This window comes from Oncorhynchus keta, chromosome 11, assembly GCF_023373465.1.
Source record: "Oncorhynchus keta strain PuntledgeMale-10-30-2019 chromosome 11, Oket_V2, whole genome shotgun sequence".
Lineage (NCBI taxonomy): Eukaryota > Metazoa > Chordata > Actinopteri > Salmoniformes > Salmonidae > Oncorhynchus > Oncorhynchus keta.
In genome coordinates, this window is record NC_068431.1 from 46552722 (window position 1) to 46568803 (window position 16082).

The following is a 16082-nucleotide window of genomic DNA, read 5'->3' on the forward strand; positions in this document are numbered from 1 at the left end:
CCATTTAATTGTTTAGTGTGACCCCCACCCATTGGTCCATGTTTGGGGAGAACACTACACATGCTCCTTTCCCCCCCAACCTTTCCTCCAACCAAACACGTAGAATGGCACATTGTGGCTGACAGGCTAGATGCACTCATTGGTCACTTAATCTAGTCACCCTAATCATTCAACCATTAGTCTTGAATACGGATTAGAGAGAGGGAGAGAGAGAGAGCACATCCTGCCTAGTTTGTTGTCTATCGCTGCCTCAGCCTCTCTTTGACAGAGAGAGAAAGAGAGAGAGGAGGGGGAGGAGAGAGATTGGGGATGTGCCGTGTGTGAGGGGAGGAGAAGGAGGGGTTTGGCTTCAGTGTGATGTGAATGAAATAGAATCAGCGTGAGGGAGGGAGACAGAACAAATCAACCTGCCTCTTTTGACTGAACAACGGAATGGAAGAGCTGAGCTCCTAGGCACGCTGACCAGAGAGGAGTTTTATTTTTGGAGGGGAAGAAGGGAGCAGACAAGGGAAATCGAAGAGGGACGAGGAGGAGAAAAAGCCTCAGCGTGGGGATAGATAGCAGAAAAATGCTGTCATGGGGAGAGGGGGGAGGGAGGCTACAGAAAGGAACAGGATGATACCAGGCAGGGTGGAGCGGAGCTGAGATGTGGAGGTAAGCACTGTCTTTCTTTACTCAAAGCCTTCAGAATGCACACATTCCTAATTCCCTATATCCTATGTCTGGTGATAATGAATGTGATTGATTTGTTCAGGACACCCCCTATGTGAGCATGCATATGCTCTTATTTCCTGTCGATTTCACCAGAGATTCAGATCATTCTGCCGTACAGAAGTGAGAGAGCAAAGGATGTGTCAACACAATGAACGGACGCTTTGTCAGGGGTAGAAAATTATGTCTGAGCGGCATTCTGCTATCTTCACGCTCGCCCCCCACTCCCACCCCTCTGGTGTTCTGGGCTCGTTTAAAAACGGTGTAATGACATTGACATGAAGTCACTGCAGACCTTGCTGTAGGGCGCTCGGGGCTGCAGGACCCAGAGATGTGGGCCAGGTGGAGGAATGGAGGGAGGGATGAAGAGACAGAGAGCACGCCAAAGACAGGGGGAATGAAAGAGGTGAATAGACAGGAACTATAGTGACACAGAAACAAAAAGGTAAGAGAAATAGGATATACATATAAATGTACTTTTTTTTTTTTACAGACTAAGGTCTGCGGCCCCTGCCTGTTTTTGTGTGGGGGATGATAAAGAGGACTGAGAGGGTACTGCATGTAATGTGCACAGACAATGATGGAATGGAGAACCAGAGCTGGGATCAGGGTGTTGTTTTCAAGGTGGCAAAGAAAAGGAGGGATGCGGGATATAATTTTTTTCTCTCATTTTGGCAGTGAGGGGGGGTTGTGCTTTTTGGGGGTTGGGGATGCAAGGGATTGAGAGGGCTGGTGTAGAAGAGAAAGGGGGAACAAGGAGGGAGATGAAGAGGAGAGGGATGAGGGACAGCTTACATAAGCTAGTGCACTATAAGTACTGGCCATTTAATTTATTTTGCACCAGATGTGGTGTTCACTGTGGTTGTCGTTAATGGACAATGGTATTCCTTATGATGATGAATGCGTCGGGAGTTGACATGGTGAAGTCCTTGCACTCTTTCCCGAGGAGTGTGGTAGGCCGTGTGCTTGTTGAAATTTGATGACAGGGACTTGGTCATGGTCTTTGTGCGTTCCTGGCCAGATTGGCAGAGGGTGTGACGTTATCGGTCCTAGACTGTTAACCTAGATGGTTGGCCAGATGTGCTCATGGATATGTGTGTGTGTGTGTGCGTATGTATGTATGAAAGTCAATCTTCTGAAATCAAGCTCTCTGAGAATGAATATACTGTATATGTGATCGGGAGTAACTGAAGCCGGATGATAACATCAGATTTGTTGGTGCCACCATGACACACAACCACTATCATTGCACACATAGCACATGGGTACAAGAGTCTGGTGACGCTTTGAGGTCACACTGCCAATGATGGGGACAGATGCCGGTTTTATCGAGGGAAACGGACCCTACCACAGTGCTTCAATTTTCATGAAATGCTTCTAAAATATTCAAAAGAATTGATAATGTAATAATATCACAATAATAACAGAGTAATTACAAAATAGGATTGCAAAAGGGCATTCAACTTGGGATCAAATGTATTGTTATTTTGAGTGTTCTTTGAGAAGGTTAGGCCAGATAAAATGTCCACTCTTAACAGACATTCAACTATTTAATGCAGCAATCTCAACCCGACAGTTATTTACTTGTCAGTCAAATGTAGGTTCATGGATATACCCGCCAGTATTTTAGGGTTAAATAAACTCCCATGTACTCAAACTACGAGAAAAAAAAGGTATTTTCTCTATTATTTGACAACATAACAGGAAGATACTTTGCCCTCGGACTTTTATAGTTTGTGGACAGTAGGGAGGTCGTTATATTATTGTAGGTATAGAACAATCAGATGTGTGTCTGTGTGTGTCTGTGACAGAAACATGCCTATTCTAGTTAAAGTAGTGAAGCACTCGGGCTCTCTCAAAAAGAACACTTTTTCTTTGAACATGTTAAAAATGTGGCGCTTTAAATATGCTGTTTTGACCCAAATGATGGGAACTAGCCGTTGGCGTCAGAGCATGTACGTGTCTATATTTGTTCATCTAGCTAGGACTAGTATTGTCACAGTAGGGGGCTACGAAAACCTGTGGGTGTCTGGGACTCTTTTTAAATATTAGAGGCTCTCTGTCAGTCAGCAGGGACCTGTGGCACAAATTCTTCAGCTGAGTGGGAGGAAAGGAGAGGCTGAACAGCTCGTCTCTGTGATCGATCAGGCCCACTAGTATTTCCTGCACAATCAAATTGCTACATCACTGTCCATTCCTACACCAGCCCCTGACCACAGAGGACAGATCTATGAAACAACATTGTGTTCCATAGTAAGAGGCATCTGATGAATCAAGGGTGTACGTACAGAACCACTTGACATCTTAAATGTATAGATGAAATGTAAAGGAACTGTTGCATGTTTGTCCTTTGCCAGTTTAATAAGTGGAGATCCTTTAAACATTGAAGGCCAAAATGACTTATATGATGTTGATGGAAATAATAGTGAGAGCAGCGGTAGTACACGTTTGTGCCGCAGGATGCTAGCAGAGCCCCGGAGCTAACAGACCCTGCTTGTCTCAGAGGTACTAAAGCTGTGTGTCACCCAGGATTTCAACTCCAGATCACACTCTTTGCATACCAAATTGTATTTCAATGCCAAAAGCAACTCCTCGCCATTGGACCGCAGCAGCGTATAGCCTCTCAACAGTCAACCAACCGTCTTCACATAGCACGTCATAGACAGGCGCCTGTCCGACAACAACCTGAGGCTTGTAAAAATGCTATTCAATCTACGTTGAGGCCTACTGTGCTCCGCGAGAGAGGAAAGTCACCATGGTGCTCCCACCGTGCCGTGACAAACTGACCTATTTCTACTCTCATCTTTTATGCAAGGACAAATGACAAATATGAGCGAAAATGACTAAGACTACAGTTAAATAGATTTCCCTGGTGTCTTACGAGAAATAATCAATATGTCCAATCAACATGGATCAATGTTACCGGGCAGATTATTCTCTCCTCTAAAACATGAGTCAGCACCACACCATCTCCCTCATTTGGAGCCATTTTGGGTCACTCGGCCCCGTCTCTCTATCCCTCCTGGTGAGCAGTATGTCTGTGTGACCGAGGTAGGCTGGTGGCCCAGCAGTGCCACCCCCTCTGAGCAGAGCATAGGATGGTAGGATGGTGGATGGCAGTGTAAGCCACTGGGTGGATCCTCTAATCGGCTTGTGCTCTCTTTTGTCACCTGTCCTCTGTGGCCATGCTCTGAATGGGAGCTCAGCCCTCTCTGGAGTGGAGTCACCCTCAGATTTCTGTCCCTGGGCTCTGGCCGGCCTATAGCTCTGCTCTGCTGCACAGGACCTGACTGCACAATGAGCAGGACAGGAGAGGAGAGAAAAAGGAGAAAGAGAAAGTGATGGGAGGGAGGGAATGAAGGAAAGGAGAGAGAGGCAGAGAGGAGGATTGGAAAGAGAGATGGTGAGAAGTAAATCAAGTACTGTGTTTGTGCAACTGGAAGGAACATGTTTCAACCTGTATTGGCTTGTTGTTTTACTTCTCTAAATTAACATGTTTCAACTCATATTGGTTTGTTGTTTAACTTCTCTATATTAGGTCTTAATGCAGGTCGAAACGTGTTCTTTCCAGTCCCACAAATGTTTGCGTTTTATTTATAATTAGGATTATGATAAAGATTATTTTGAGATGGCATAAGTTGAATGAAAGCATGACTTCTGTAAATTTGAATAAATTCACTCTCGTGGGGGTTGGTCATGTCACATGTTGATCCCTTGATACAGATTTGCATACTGTAAATAACCCACTAGTCATAAATACTGTAGGCAGTGTGTGTGTGGAGTTTGCTGTCGTCAGTATTATTAATCAACCAGTTATATCATACATACACTAAAAAACACACACAAACACCTACTGTCTTCGTTGTTCCAATTCCCATTATAGGAGAAGTGCACTCAGTGACATTCAGTGGTGCTGAAAAGAGATCTAACTCAATACACTCCCACGACATCACTACTTCCCCATCCTGAGCAAAGATAGATCAAAAAGGTAGAAAACAACCCTGCACGGAGAATCTGTCAGGGGAAAACACCTCAGGAACATGACCACAATATCACATCAATGGGTAGATAGATACATACAATATAGTGAAAATCATTACTGCTCTATCCATGTGGAAAAAGCACTTCATAGTATGTCATGCTACAGTCAATAAGAGGGGAAGAGTCATTGTGAAACTGGCTGTGTTTGCATGGTAATGGCATTGGCAGTAAAGAGAGAGAGAAAGAAACAGGGTTACCAATGAGAAGCGGTTAGCTGTGGCACTGGCAGATCTGCTTCACGCCTGTATGTCCTGCCCTTGTGTGTGTCCCTGAGGCTCGGCTCAGACAGCCACCGCACAGGAAACACACAGACGGGATGTGACCTCACAGACTGAGGTGGGGGGCCTCATAGCTAGGTCAGAAACACTGAGCATAGTGCACTAGCAAGCTCCGATAATCTCCTTTAGTCATTATCATGACTTATCATCACTTAGTTACTACACTGATCCTCTCCTTTAGTTAGTCATTATCATGACTTGTCATCACTTAGTTACTACACTGATCCTCTCCTTTAGTCATTATTATGACTTGTCATCACTTAGTTACTACACTGATCCTCTCCTTTAGTTAGTCATTATCATGACTTGTCATCACTTAGTTACTACACTGATCCTCTACTTTAGACATTATCATTACCTATCAACACTTAGTTACTACACTGATACTCATCTTTAGTCATTATCATGACTTATCATCACTTAGTTACTACACTGATCCTCTCCTTTAGTCATTATCATTACTTATCATCACTTAGTTACTACACTGATACTCATCTTTAGTCATTATCATGACTTATCATCCTTTAGTTACTACACTGATCCTCTCCTTTAGTCATTATCATTACTTATCATCACTTAGTTACTACACTGATCCTCATATTTAGTCATTATCATGACTTATCATGACTTAGTTACTACACTGTTCCTCTCATTTAGTCATTATCATGACTTATCATCACTTAGTTACTACACTGATCCTTTCCTTTAGGTAGTCATTATCATGACTTATCATCCCTTAGTTACTACACTGATACTCAGCTCCAGTTCCACCCCCAATATTATTCCAAATCCAACCAGAGAGTAGCTTTTGTGTCTGTTTACTTTACTATCATACCTTACAAAAGCTCATGCCATTGATTTCAACTAAATCAATGTGCTTGGGTTACAGTCTCTTTCTCGCCCTCCACTTCCTTAAAGAGGCATTAATGGCTTGGTTACACTGATGGTTGAAATATGACGCATGACACACACAAGCAGATGTAGTCTGCACACGGAAAGGAGCAAAATTAGCTTGTGTCATCAAGCACAGTTCGCATATTGGCATGTAGTTCCAGGGCAATGTACAGAGTCCATAGGGGAGACGGAGCCATAACTTGATGTTGAGGCTAGAGAGAGCAGCAGGATGGCTTGTCTGATGCCAGGTATCTACCTATGAGGTGGAAGACAGGCAACCGTGACCACTGTCCTCTCAGTCAGTCACCAGGGTAGCTGTTTAGGCCCCTTGCTTTTCTCAAACTTTACTAACCACATGCCACTGGCTTTGAGTAAGGCCAGTGTGTCTATGTGTGCAGAGGACTCAACACTATACACATCAGCTACTACAGTGACAGGAATGACTGCAACACTTAACAAAGAGCTGCAGTTAGTTTCAGAGTGGGTAGCAGGGAATAAGTTAGTCTTAAATATTTCCAAAACTAAAAACATTGTATTTGGAACAAATCATTCACTAAACCCTAAACCTCAACTACATCTCGTAATGAATAATGTGGAATTTGAGCAAGTTGAGGTGACTAAACTGCTCTGAGTAACCCTGGTTTGTAAACTGTCGTGGTCAAACATGTTGATACTACAGTAGCTAAGATGGGGAGAAGTCTGTCCATAATAAAGCACGGCTCTGCCTGCCTTTTTAACAACACTATCAACAAGGCAGGTCGTACAGGCCCTAGTTTTGTCACACCTTGACACCTGTTCAGTAGTGTGGTCAGATGCCACAAAGAGGGACTTAAGAAAATTACAGTTGGCTCAGAACAGGGCAGCACGGCTGGCCCTTAAACATACACGGAGAGCTAACATTAATAACATGTTTGGAAGTCTCTCATGGCTCAAAGTGGATGAGAGATTGACTTCATCACTACTTGTTTTTGTAAGAAGTGTTGACAAGCTGAATGCACCAGCTGTCTGTTTAAACTACTAGCACACAGCTCAGACACCCATGTACACCCCACAAGACATACCACCAGAGGTCTCTTCACTGGCCCCAAGTCCAGAACAGACTATGGGAGGCGCACAGTACTACATAGAGCCATGACTTCTACATAGAGCCAACCCCTCTTTTACGCTGCTGCTACTCTCTGTTTATCTTATATGCACAGTCACTTTAACTGTACATTCATGTACATACTACCTAAATTGGCCCGACCAACCAGTGCTCCCGCACATTGGCTAACCAGGCTATCTGCATTGTGTCCCACCACCCGCCCACTCCTCTTTTACGCTACTGCTACTTTCTGTTCATATATGCATAGTCACTTTAACCATACCTACATGTACATACTACCTCAATAAGCCTGACTAACAAGTGTCTGAATATAGCCTTGCTACTCTTTTTTCAAATGTCTTTTTACTGTTGTTTTATTTCTTTACTTACCTACACATGCCTTTTTTCCCCGCACCATTGGTTAGAGCCTGTAAGTAAGCATTTCACTGTAAGGTTTACACCTATTGTATTTGGCGCATGTGACAAATAAACTTTGATTTGAGAACTCTATTCCACATCAGGTAACTGATGCAAGCAGTAGAATCAGATTTAAAAAGCAGGTACAAATACACCTGATGGAACAACGGGGACTGTGAAGAGACACACAAAGGTATAGACACATGCATACGCACACATTGTCACGGCCGTTGAAAGAACTGGACCAAGGTGCAGAGTGATCAGCGTGCATTTTCTTTATTAGAATGAAAAGACGCCGAACAAAACAATAAACACTACAAAACAAACCGTGAAGCTAAAGGCTGTGTGCCATAAACAAAGTCAACTTCCCACAAAGACAGGTGGGAAAAAGGGCTACCTAAGTATGGTTCTCAGAGACAACGATAGACAGCTGTCCCTGGTTGAGAACCCTACCCGGCCAAAACATAGAAATACAAATAAATAGAACATAGAATACCCACCCCAAATCACACCCTGACCAAACCAAATAGAGACATAAAAAGGACCTCTAAGTCACGGCGTGACAGTAGTCACTGCTAGCTCCACATAGCGTCGCCTCTCAGCTTTAGCTGCTTCCAGTTCCTCTTTCGGACGGCGATGTTCCCCAGCCTGCCTCCAGGGTCCTTTCCCGTCCAGGATTTCCTCCCAAGTCCATGAATCCTGAACACGCTGCTCCTCCTTACCACGCTGCTTGGTCCGTTTGTGGTGGGAAGTTCTGTCACGGCCGTTGAAAGAACTGGACCAAGGTGCAGCGTGGTGAGCGTACAGTTTCTTTATTAGAATGAAAAGACGCCGAACAAAACAATAAACACTACAAAACAAACCGTGAAGCTAAAGGCTGTGTGCCATAAACAAAGTAAACTTCCCACAAAGACAGGTGGGAAAAGGGGCTACCTAAGTATGGTTCTCAATCAGAGACAACGATAGACAGCTGTCCCTGGTTGAGAACTCTACCCGGCCAAAACATAGAAATACAAATAATAGAACATAGAATACCCACCCCAAATCACACCCTGACCAAACCAAATAGAGACATACAGTGCCTTGCGAAAGTATTCGGCCCCCTTGAACTTTGCGACCTTTTGCCACATTTCAGGCTTCAAACATAAAGATATAAAACTGTATTTTTTTTGTGAAGAATCAACAACAAGTGGGACACAATCATGAAGTGGAACGACATTTATTGGATATTTGAAAATGTTTTAACAAAAATTGGGCGTGCAAAATTATTCAGCCCCTTTACTTTCAGTGCAGCAAACTCTCTCCAGAAGTTCAGTGAGGATCTCTGAATGATCCAATGTTGACCTAAATGACTAATGATGATAAATACAATCCACCTGTGTGTAATCAAGTCTCCGTATAAATGCACCTGCACTGTGATAGTCTCAGAGGTCCGTTAAAAGCGCAGAGAGTATCAAGGAAAACAAGGAACACACCAGGCAGGTCCGAGATACTGTGGTGAAGAAGTTTAAAGCCGGATTTGGATACAAAAAGATTTCCCAAGCTTTAAACATCCCAAGGAGCACTGTGCAAGCGATAATATTGAAATGGAAGGAGTATCAGACCACTGCAAATCTACCAAGACCTGGCCATCCCTCTAAACTTTCAGCTCATTCAAGGAGAAGACTGATCAGAGATGCAGCCAAGAGGCCCATGATCACTCTGGATGAACTGCAGAGATCTACAGCTGAGGACTCTGTCCATAGGACAACAATCAGTCGTATATTGCACAAATCTGGCCTTTATGGAAGAGTGGCAAGAAGAAAGCCATTTCTTAAAGATATCCATAGTGTTGTTTAAAGTGTTGTTTAAAGTTTGCCACAAGCCACCTGGGAGACACACCAAACATGTGGAAGAAGGTGCTCTGGTCAGAAGAAACCAAAATTGCACTTTTTGGCAACAATGCAAAACGTTATGTTTGGCGTAAAAGCAACACAGCGCATCACCCTGAACCCACCATCCCCACTGTCAAACATGGTGGTGGCAGCATCATGGTTTGGGCCTTTTCTTCAGCAGGGACAGGGAAGATGGTTAAAATTGATGGGAAGATGGATGGAGCCAAATACAGGACCATTCTGGAAGAAAACCTGATGGAGTCTGCAAAAGACCTGAGACTGGGACGGAGATTTGTCTTCCAACAAGACAATGATCCAAAACATAAAGCAACATCTACAATGGAATGGTTCAAAAATAAACATATCCAGGTGTTAGAATGGCCAAGTCCAAGTCCAGACCTGAATCCAATCGAGAATCTGTGGAAAGAACTGAAAACTGCTGTTCACAAATGCTCTCCATCCAACCTCACTGAGCTCGAGCTGTTTTGCAAGGAGGAATGGGAAAAAATGTCAGTCTCTCGATGTGCAAAACTGATAGAGACATACCCCAAGCGACTTACAGCTGTAATCGCAGCAAAAGGTGGCCCTACAAAGTATTAACTTAAGGGGGCTGAATAGTTTTGCACGCCAAATTTTTCAGTTTTTGATTTGTTAAAAAAGTTAGAAATATCCAATAAATGTCGTTCCACTTCATGATTGTGTCCCACTTGTTGTTGATTCTTCACAAAAAAAATACTGTTTTATATCTTTATGTTTGACGCCTGAAATGTGGCAAAAGGTCGCAATGTTCAAGGGGGCCGAATACTTTCGCAAGGCACAGTAAACAGGATCTCTAAGGTCAGGGCGTGACACACGTGATATTGTTGAATGGAGGTATTGTTGTATGGTGAACATTTTGTGTTGAGGATATGTGGTGGTGTAGAGATGTTACATGATGTACTGTTTTATCTTTTATCTTTATCTCATTCAGTACAAACATAGTTCATTGTTTTATATGTAATGTAGATGCTTTGGTGTGTTTGGACCCCAGGAAGAGTAGCTTCTGCCTTGGATCCCTAATATACACAAATACAATGTCATGCAGAACATTGGTTACAAGAGAACAGAACCTGGTGCAGCTGGTGTTGTTTTAGGGACAAAACACAAGTTAAATTTAACCAATCAACATTAGGTCTCATAGGGGTGGTTAGAGTAGAGACTCATAATTAAAGAATTTGGGGTCATACACAGAGCTTAGCTGGGTAGGTGTGTTTGTGTGTGCGAGAGAGAGAGAGAGAGAGAGAGAGAGAGAGAGAGAGAGAGAGAGAGAGAGAGAGAGAGAGAGAGAGAGAGGAAGAAAGAAAGAGAGAAAGAGAGTGTAGGCGGTGCAGCCGTTTCAGGAGGACCAGGCTTAATTTCGAAGCACAATAGCGGGGATAGTGAGGAAGTGAGGGAGGCCAGTGTCTCTTCCTCTCTGAGAGGACAGGGTAGGGGTGACAGTTCAGACTGCTAGAAATGCTATTGGTGGACAGTCTCTCGGCCTCAGAGCCAGCTGCACAGATAGGAGAGGAAGAACAGTGTGCAGTTCAGCTTCACATAATAGCAGCAGTGATGACGTGAGGGTCAGTTCCCCTCTCATTTCTGTCACACACATACACCCCCCACACACACGCCTGCACACACAAGTGCACACCCCCACACACACGCACAGAGATAGAAAGTCACGGGCAGAATCACACAGTGCAGTTGCAGAGGGACAGCTGTTCTTCCTGCCTCTGTGGCTTTTACACTCTTTCATAGAGTCAGCAAAGGCACACAAAGAACGACACAGACACATTCACTCCGACCAACTCTTGCACGCATGCCATGCACTCCCATATACCCACACAATAAAGTCCATTGAGCATGCGAATGACCAATACCATAGTGAAAATGTTCAAACGCTTTATCACAGTGGTGATTGATGGACATACTAATGTAAGATGGCATGGAGTGAGAGGGACAAAGATGTATCATCCCCAAGGGCGTAGGAGCCGGGGGGGGGGGGACATGTCTACCCCACCCCCCAATGTTAGAAGCAGGTAAAACACGCGAGAGAGTCACCACATTCATTGAGGGATTTTTATTTTTGAAATGGCCTCCACTGCTGGAACGTGAGTCACTTGCCCCGCCCCCACTGACTGCTTCATTCTCACTCTCGGTCGTTACAAGCAGTGTGGCAGTGCGTGTAAGTGATAGAAACAGCACTGTGCAGCACCACCATCATTACTCAATGCACCGGGTAAAGTAACTTTGAAATCTACTTTGAAACAAAAGTATAGACCTCACACGCATGGTCAAGGGCTTAAGAAAAAAGAAGACAGCTGTACCATGTCAGTTATAGAGTTGAAATGTATTACATTTTGTGTTTGCATCCCAATATTAAACGTGACATACAACAAAACTGAAATGACGAGGCTACGAGGTCATTTTACTGCAGGAAAGGGCTACGATTTGTCTGTATCCTTTTCTCCTAAGTGACTAGAAATTAGCATTTAAAACCTTTTTATTTCATTTTTTATTTATATCCTGGAGTGTGCCTCTTTTTTTAAGCCCATAGCCATGTGTGTGAGGTGTAAACTTATGTTTAGCTAAATGTGTCCCCTTGTCAGAGTCGCTCCTACGCCCCTTATCATAATTCTTTTAGTTGGTAGTTTCAGTAAAAGAGGAAGTCAGGGTTAGATGCACAGACAATGTTATGGAAAGAGCCATTTCTGAACCAACTTCCTCTTTCTGTCTTTCTTTCACTGAAATAGATTTAAACATGCTTAGTTCATGACATATTGTACATATATGTGATTCAATACGCATGGTAAAATACAGATACAATATGTTTTATCAATGATCAGAATAATACTTGTTTCCACACACACACACACACACACACACACACACACACACACACACACACACACACACACACACACACACACACACACACACACACACACACACACACACACACACACACACACACACACACTTCTTTTGTATCAGAGATTTCCAAAGAGGAAGGGACTTATAAAAACTGAGACTGTTTTCAGTATCGAATCTAAAAACTTCAGATGACTTCAACTGTGAGATGACTAAATTGGAGCTTTCTCACACACATATTTTTAGAAGTCACACACACATACACACACGATATGGCAGTACACACTTCTGTGTACAGTTCTTTGTGACAACAAAGGGTATAGGTGATGTTTTGGACGGCCCAGGCCCAAGTCCCATGGTCAGAGAGTGGGCTTGGGGGGGCTGCCTCATGAATTATTCAACACTGTCTAACTCTAGCCCCATCTTTTCCCCCTCATTAATAATTGATAGCACGACAGACATATGTTCCATTTCTGAAGGACGTATTTGCGGGAGGACAGCCTCCTCTCAAAAATGAATCTGTTTTTAGTTGTCTTCAGCAGATGCTAACATCAGCACAGCCTAAAGGCGGGCTTGACCTCCACAGACCAACAGCAGAAACAGATGCCCAGTACACTCTGTCACAAGGTCCCCCACTGGAGGACACAGGCAGACAGCAGCCAAACACACTCTGCAAGGTGACATTAAAGGCTTAGCAAAATGACATTGGAAATGAGAGGTGACAATCTTTTTTGAATTTTTTTACTTCCTTTGTGTGTCCAGTGTGACATATACTTTAAACTCACGAGGGTAGGAAGGTAAATCAAATCAAATCAAATCACATTTATTTATATAGCCCTTCGTACATCAGCTGATATGTCAAAGTGCTGTACAGAAACCCAGCCTAAATCCCCAAACAGCAAGCAATGCAGGTGTAGAAGCACGGTGGCTAGGAAAAACTCCCTAGAAAGGCCAAAACCTAGGAAGAAACCAAGAGAGGAACCAGGCTATGTGGGGTGGCCAGTCCTCTTCGGGCTGTGCCGGGTGGAGATTATAACAGAACATGGCCAAGATGTTCAAATGTTCATAAATGACCAGCATGGTCCAATAATAATAAGGCAGAACAGTAAAAGGTTGGGGAGTGATAAGAAGCATGTGTGGAAGGCAGGGAGGGTCGTGTATTTGCACTCCCACTGACTGCCCTGACTCAGCCTGGAGACGTGCCAGAAGCAGTCAGGGAGACTACCTGTTGTCCTCATTACCATCATGGTATCATCTGTCAATTTCCACTCCTCAGATCAGCATCTGACCTCTGAGACGCGATCATGTGATTCTGTACAGGGTGGTCCTAAGAACCTTTCCACTTGCCTCCTTCCCCTCTGCCACCTTGACAGCTCACCTCTACTCTAAAGTCAATCTATTGAGTAGACCAACTATGTGTCTTTGGAGACCAACAACTCAGCAAGACATCTGCTAACTCTAAGTAATAAATCAAAACCGAGATAAAATGTGGGACAAAAGGAGTGTGCCAGAACCAATCACTTAGCAGTCTCTGGACCTGGTCCAGACCCTACTCAGCGGGCAGAAGCAAAGGGGAAGGATGAAGGGTGATTGGAGGAAGGGTGAGGGAGTAGCAGCATTGGGATTACTTTATTTCCTGAAACCAATTTTGTGTGCAATAACACACCCACTGGCTGTTTTTAGTCTTTGAAGCCTGTTTTGTGTTTCCAATGACATGGTAGTTATGCAGTGTGAATCCAAATGTATCAGGCAGAGCTGGGATCAATAACAGGCCCTGGGATTGGCTGCTGGGCACAGTGAGAACATGCGGTTAATTAGCTCAATTTTCCTAAATGAATCATCCCTAATAGTCCATTTAGGCCCTAACGTATCGTAAGCACCAATCACTTTGATTTGGAGGTCAGAGGTTGTGTAGCTGGTGGCAGTACTGTTATTTGGAGGTCAGAGGTTGCGTAGCTGGTGGCAGTACTGTGTTTTGGAGGACAGAGGTTGCAGAGCTGGTGGCAGTACTGTGTTTTGGAGGACAGAGGTTGCAGAGCTGGTGGCAGTACTGTGATTTGGAGGACAGAGATTGCATAGCAGTCAGTACTGTGTTTTGGAGGACAGAGGTTGCGTAGCAGTCAGTACTGTGTTTTGGAGGACAGAGATTACGTAGCAGTCAGTACTGTGTTTTGGAGGACAGAGGTTGCAGAGCTGGTGGCAGTACTGTGATTTGGAGGACAGAGATTGCGTAGCAGTCAGTACTGTGTTTTGGAGGACAGAGGTTGCGTAGCAGTCAGTACTGTGTTTTGGAGGACAGAGATTGCGTAGCAGTCAGTACTGTGTTTTGGAGGACAGAGGTTGCAGAGCTGGTGGCAGTACTGTGATTTGGAGGACAGAGATTGCGTAGCAGTCAGTACTGTGTTTTGGAGGACAGAGGTTGCAGAGCTGGTGGCAGTACTGTGATTTGGAGGACAGAGATTGCGTAGCAGTCAGTACTGTGTTTTGGAGGACAGAGGTTGCAGAGCTGGTGGCAGTACTGTGATTTGGAGGACAGAGATTGCGTAGCAGTCAGTACTGTGTTTTGGAGGACAGAGGTTGCAGAGCTGGTGGCAGTACTGTGTTTTGGAGGACAGAGGTTGCATAGCAGTCAGTACTGTGATTTGGAGGACAGAGGTTGCGTAGCAGTCAGTACTGTGTTTTGGAGGACAGAGATTGCGTAGCAGTCAGTACTGTGTTTTGGAGGACAGAGGTTGCAGAGCTGGTGGCAGTACTGTACACAAGCTGTCACAGGGAAGCTACACCGGTGGAACTAAGGAGTTGTCTTTCTGAGGGCAGGTTTTGGAGGACAGAGGTTGCAGAGCTGGTGGCAGTACTGTGATTTGGAGGACAGAGATTGCATAGCAGTCAGTACTGTGATTTGGAGGACAGAGGTTGCGTAGCAGTCAGTACTGTGTTTTGGAGGACAGAGATTACGTAGCAGTCAGTACTGTGTTTTGGAGGACAGAGGTTGCAGAGCTGGTGGCAGTACTGTGATTTGGAGGACAGAGACTGCATAGCAGTCAGTACTGTCTTTTGGAGGACAGAGGTTGCGTAGCAGTCAGTACTGTGTTTTGGAGGACAGAGATTGCGTAGCAGTCAGTACTGTGTTTTGGAGGACAGAGATTGCGTAGCAGTCAGTACTGTGTTTTGGAGGACAGAGGTTGCAGAGCTGGTGGCAGTACTGTGTTTTGGAGGACAGAGGTTGCGTAGCAGTCAGTACTGTGTTTTGGAGGACAGAGGTTGCGTAGCAGTCAGTACTGTGATTTGGAGGACAGAGATTGCGTAGCAGTCAGTACTGTGTTTTGGAGGACAGAGGTTGCTTAGCAGTCAGTACTGTGATTTGGAGGACAGAGATTGCGTAGCAGTCAGTACTGTGTTTTGGAGGACAGAGGTTGCTTAGCAGTCAGTACTGTGATTTGGAGGACAGAGGTTGCGTAGCAGTCAGTACTGTGTTTTGGAGGACAGAGGTTGCGTAGCAGTCAGTACTGTGTTTTGGAGGACAGAGATTGCGTAGCAGTCAGTACTGTGTTTTGGAGGACAGAGATTGCGTAGCAGTCAGTACTGTGTTTTGGAGGACAGAGGTTGCAGAGCTGATGGCAGTACTGTGATTCAGCATAGAATACTAGTATGCAATGAGGAAAATTGTATAACACACGATGTTGCTCTGAGGTCTAGTGACACGTATGCTTGGATCCTTGTTATCGTATCGCACTTCTCTGCAGTTCTAATGAGGGTTTTTGAAATCATTCCAGAAGTACAGAAATACATACTCTTGATGGCCTTTGGTTTGAGTTATGATAGTAATCTGTCCTGCTCCCAATTTCAAGAGATCATTTTAATCCCACATGTGCGTGGAGAACCATGAGCCAG

General features: G+C 44.4%; 1 protein-coding gene across 6 annotated transcripts in view; it reads left to right on the top strand.

Moving 5' to 3' along the window:
- The first annotated feature begins 337 nt into the window (after positions 1–337).
- The window catches only part of LOC118390389 (signal-induced proliferation-associated 1-like protein 1), a 45864-nt gene continuing 30119 nt past the window's right edge, over positions 338–16082 (top strand). For 3 of the 6 annotated variants that reach the window (XM_035780893.2, XM_035780895.2, XM_035780894.2), the window contains exon 1: positions 339–654. The gene's annotated coding sequence lies outside the window, so the exon portion shown is untranslated. Of the gene's footprint in view, positions 655–1025; positions 1157–16082 lie in introns of those variants that run through there. The other 3 variants (XM_035780885.2, XM_035780887.2, XM_035780890.2) reach the window with 2 other exon arrangements.